This window comes from Chrysochloris asiatica, unplaced genomic scaffold, assembly GCF_000296735.1.
Source record: "Chrysochloris asiatica unplaced genomic scaffold, ChrAsi1.0 scaffold00052, whole genome shotgun sequence".
In the NCBI taxonomy this organism is placed as follows: domain Eukaryota; kingdom Metazoa; phylum Chordata; class Mammalia; order Afrosoricida; family Chrysochloridae; genus Chrysochloris; species Chrysochloris asiatica.
This window is the reverse complement of record NW_006408570.1, coordinates 19,043,331-19,048,573: the sequence shown is the minus strand read 5'-3', so window position 1 is coordinate 19,048,573 and position 5,243 is coordinate 19,043,331. Positions and strand designations below refer to the sequence as shown.

The 5,243-nt window shown below is 39.2% G+C and overlaps 1 pseudogene; it reads right to left on the bottom strand.

The window, feature by feature from the left end:
* The window catches only part of LOC102836324, a 31,226-nt pseudogene extending 26,401 nt beyond the window's left edge, over nt 1-4,825 (bottom strand).
* Between the last annotated feature and the right edge of the window lie 418 nt (nt 4,826-5,243).

Sequence of the window (5,243 nt, the reverse complement as noted above, 5' to 3'; positions counted from 1 at the left end):
AATAAAGGAAACAAGGATAAATTGCTATAGTTTGATGAACCTGACCTATACTCATGGAGGTAGTAACTCTAAATACCAACAGAGAGAGTAAGAATCTTTACCTCAAGTATCAATGCTATCCCCTCTGTACACAGGGTAGATAGGGATGGGCAACTTAGACAATGGCTACCTAAAATGAGGCAGTGATAAAGACATGAAGTGACTGGCTTACAAAGTTTCAAGGGGGAGTGTAGTGGGGAAAGAAAGAGACCCCGCTGAATAGTTGTCATCTTGTCTAGATGGATCTAGTTAAAAGAAATGGGGATGATATTCTTATGATTCAATAGTGAGTAATTGTTATCATGACTAATTGCGACTGTCACAGTTGTAAAGGTAGAAGTTTTGTAACAGCAACAGGGGAGTGGTTAATCTTACAGTCCAGAAACAGAGGCCCCTAGGACCATCAAGGGAGAAGAGCACAAGCAAAATGCGGGACCTTATCCGGAGAAGCAGTGACACCAGAGATGTAGGCAGAGATGGAGACATGGAAAAAGGGAGCAGCTGAGGACTCTAGATTCATGGGAAGAGAGGGACTAAGAGCTGGTGGCCAGCTGGTGACTTGCAGAATGCGCTCTTTGGTGATGTAAATTATATATGCATGAGTGTTTAAAAAAAAAAAAAAAGAGCTAAAGTGAATAGAGAGAAACACTATTAACTGATGGTACATGGAGGGGATTATAATCATTGTAATGAAACCAGGTGTATGATTTGTTGAGGGTAGGATGATGATCTGCCTTGTATATTTTTACTCAATCTACAATAAAAACCTTAAATTATACAATGAATATCTATAATACACTTATGACTTAGCTCATATACAACTGTAAGACAAATTCCTCAGGGTAGGATGGCTGGGTCAAAACAAACCATGTTCTGGTTTATCATTTGTATTTTGACTGAAACATGCAGTGAGTTATTTTTAGCTAGTCAAATTTACCAATTTTATGTTTCATGACTTCTAGTTTTGAGTCACACGTAGAGACTATAAGGAAATTCTCTTGTCTTTTCTTCTAGAACTTGCAGGGTTTTGTTTTTCCCATTTTAATATTTGACCCACTCCAAAGTTTTCATGGTAGAATGTGTCCAGCTTATTCTTCTGCCAGATGGCTATACAGCTGTCCATGGTGACAATAAACACACTTAGCAAACGGAGTTCTTTCTTATACTAATTTGAGGTGCTACGTTTATCACATATTAAATTCTCACTTGAAGTAAGACCAACTGCAAACCTAAAAATAGTTCAAACATTACTTCTAATTTGCATGAAACCCAAATAGGTATTCTTGAATGGCAGGCATTACCCTAATAGTAATTGAGGGACCCAATTTCTTTTTTCTTTCTTTTTTTTTAGTTTTTATTGTGAATTGAGTAACATTTTACAGGGTAGATCATCAGTTTTACCTTCAACAAATCATATTCTTTGTTTCATTAAAATGGTTATAATTCCCTCCATGTAATATCAGTTAACAGTGTTTCTCTCTATTCATTTTAGTTGTTTTTTTTAAAAAAACACTCAGGCATATATAATAATTTACACCACCAAAGGGCGCATTCTGCAAGCTTGCCTCCTGGCTGCCAACTCTCAGTCCCTCTCTTTCTATGAATCTAGAGTACTCAGCTGCTCCCTCTCTCCATGTTCTCATCTCTGCCTCCATCTCTGGTGTCCCTGCTTCTTTGGCTAAGGTCCCGCATTTCGCTTGTGCTCTTCTCCCTTGATGGTCCTAGGGGACCCAGTTTCTTATCTTTTAGCTTCATCCTTTCAAAACATGGCTTCCAAAATACCCATACTAATCTGCTAAAAATCAGCATGGGGATTGATTTATTTTTGTGGGACAGGCCTGGTAGTGGCACACATCACTTTTGTCCACATTCAGTTGTCTTAAACGCTGCCACATGGCCACCAAACTGAAAAACAAACCCACTGCCTTCAAGTCTATTCCAACTCGTACTGACCCTGTAGGACAGAGCAGATTGCCCCATAGTGTTGTCAACGCTGTAAATCTTAGAGAAGCATACTGATACATTGTTCTCCCAGGGAGCAGATGGTGGGTTTGAACTGCCACCCCAGTCAACTAGCAGTTGCATGCTTTAACCATCGTGCCTCCAGGACTCCTTCATATGGCCACACCTACCTGTAATTCCTCCATTAAAATGTCCCTGTCTGATAGCATTCCCTCTTTTCTTGTTTAATTTTTTCAGAGGTTAATATATTTTATTAAGTCAAAGAGCTAATTTTTGAAGTCACAAAAGAATTTTAGTGTATCTGTTTAATTATGTCAAAGAATGCAGTATCTTTCTCAGTAACTTCAGATTTAAAAATGATAATATAATGATCACTTAAAGCTGGTTGAATCACAATTTTACAACTTGATTTATCAAGAGTTGTGAAGAAGACAATGTTGTTGTTGTTAAGTGCTGTTGAGTCCATTCTGACTCATAGCGACCTTTATAGGATGATTTCCAAAGAGAGACTTGTGGTTTAGAACTTTCGACCTGCAGTTAGTAGTCCAGTGCGTATCCTATAATACCACACCAAAGAGTAGCAGATGTGGGGAAAAAAAAAAAAGAGTAGAAGACTTACAAATTGCTGAAATGGTAACACATGTCATAGTGCTGAATGCCTCAGTTACTGATGATACATCTAAATTTGATGAAGAATTCTTGTTGTTGTTAAGTGCCTTCAAGTCAGTTCCAATGCATAGTGATCCTGTATAGCAAGAGTGAAGAATATCCAGCCTTCGGGTCAACACACCCTAAAAATTATTTGGCCTGGCCCTGTTAAGGGAACTGCAGTTCCAGCCATCACATTAAGGGTGAATTAAATAAATGTTTGACCAAATATAGCAGGCTAATTTTTGAGTTGATAATTTTGTATGGCCTACAAATGATATTATAAATATCCAAATGGCCCTTGGCAGAAAAATAGTTCCCCACCCCTGCTATATAAGGTTGCCAAGGATAGTAAGTCCTTGCAGGAGCCCAAAACCACATCATTCTCCTGTGGAGCGGCTGGTGGGATCCAACTGCTGACCTGGTGGTTCAAAGTCCAGTGCTATATCCTATGGAGCCAGTGAGTAGAATTCTTAGCTGCATTGACAAAGTTCTTTCTCAGTCAAATGGGGTACAATGGTACTAGAAATCTCAAAGAGACTGGCTATGGGTAGCACTTTTGTCTTCAACTGTGATTGTACAATAAACAGTTGCACTTTGTCTCTTTTTCAGATGCGTATTCCCTCAATAAACATGATCCTCCAGACATGTAGCATTTTCATGGTTTCCTTCTTCTACTTTATACAAGCTACTACTGTTGTAAAGGTGCATCAGGCCCATTTCAACTCATGATGATCCCGTGAACAGATTACAGTCCCATATGCTGTCATTTTTACTTAGGTTTTCTTCTGCAGCGCTGCTGGGTGTGTTTGGACAAAATATTAATATTTTGCTACAACCTATTTTCAAACAGAGTTCCTTGGTCTCTAAGGAAATGCCACAATATGCCCAAATACCAGACCCCTGAAGTGTTTTGGAGGGTGAAGGGAGTTGGAGGCGACACTGCAGCTCCTTGTTGGAGAAAACAGCCTTCAGGGATCCAGAACCAGCTCTCCAGCTTTCAACCAGAAAGCCTTGGACATTGTTTTTAGATGTTTTATAAAGTCTCACAAAATGCAGAGACGTGGCGAGTGCAGCACCCTTCGTTGGAATCGATGGCAATCTTTAATGTTTTCTCCATGAACAAGTGGTTTCGTCAGGATTTTATGTCCAGCTGCCTTTCTCTTGTGCACATCCTATGGGATATTAATAGTTTACTATCACACTCTTGACTTGTTTGAAAACAGCACTAGATTACCCAATAAGCAGGGTCAGCAGGACTTACTTGTAAACAATTGCACATGTTTGTCTTGATGTGAAATTGTTAGAACTGTGTGCTGACCTTATTACTGGGTAATCTGCCCTAGCTTGAAAGGTATTTTCCATCCTTTTCCTCCTCAGTGTAAACGGTGACTAAAAAGCTCTCTTTAAACACCTTTTAGACAGGGTCAGGTGAAGGATATCCGCTGATATAACAGTTTTGTTTTTTGAGAGCCACAAGATGATGATGCCTTGTTGCTGTCAAATACGAATTCCTTCTTCGCTTGTTCTAACAGTAGGGGGCCAGTAGCACCTCAGCCAACCCTCAATGGCCTAACACTCCCTGTGGAGGCACCTAGGAGGACTTGTTTCTGAGCATGTGCAACTTGATCAGCGCTTGATCTAGGGTGGCCTGGGCTCTTTGGAAGATGCGCTCGAGCACAGGAGCACATTCTTTCCTTCAGCAATCAGGTAAGCAAGCACTCACAGTCATTAGGTTTCAGCCAAGGTCCCTTGGAGCATGCGCTGTTGCATCTAGGCAACTGTCAAGTCATTCAGCAAAGTTTTTTAACTCTCTGGTGAGCTCCTCTTTGGAAGACTGAATGATACATTTGTTTTATAATAGAAGCTCTTACTTACTTCTTGAATTAGTTTTTTCAAATGTGAAATATCCTTTATAAGATTATCTTAACAAAGAACTGGGGGAACAAGGAGTTCACAGAAAAAGAATTACAAGTAGAGTCAAACAGATTAAAAGAAAACAAAGCTTAGTACAGCTTCCATTGTAATAAGAGAAATGCAAAGTAGAACTATACTGATACTATTTTTTAAAAAACCAGTGATGATAAACTCTGTATAGGAGGGTGTGGGAAATAGACCTACCTTTCCGTGCTGGTAGGAGAGCAGATTGTCCTTTGTTTGCACTTTGATCCAGCATTCCCGCTTCTAGGAATTTTTCTTTTCAAATGTACTTGCGTATATATGAAATGATGTGTGTATGCTATGGATTATGGCATTGTGCTTGATAAATATTGGAAGTTACTCAAGTATTCATCAGGGGACTGATTTTCAGCATTTTACTGTGATTTGGAAGCAAATGGAAAAGATGAGGATGTCCAAGAGCTGAACAGAAAATTTCAAAGATCATTTCAAGATGATAAAGCCAAATATTACAACAAAATGCGCAAAGATCTGGAGTCAGAAAACAAAAAGGAAGAACACACTCAGCATTTCTTAAGCTGTGGGAACTGAAGAAAAATTCAAGCCTCCACTTTCATTATTGAAAGATTCTCTGGGCAAATTATTGAATGATGCAGAAAGCATCAAAAGAAGATGGAAGTAATACACAGAATCAC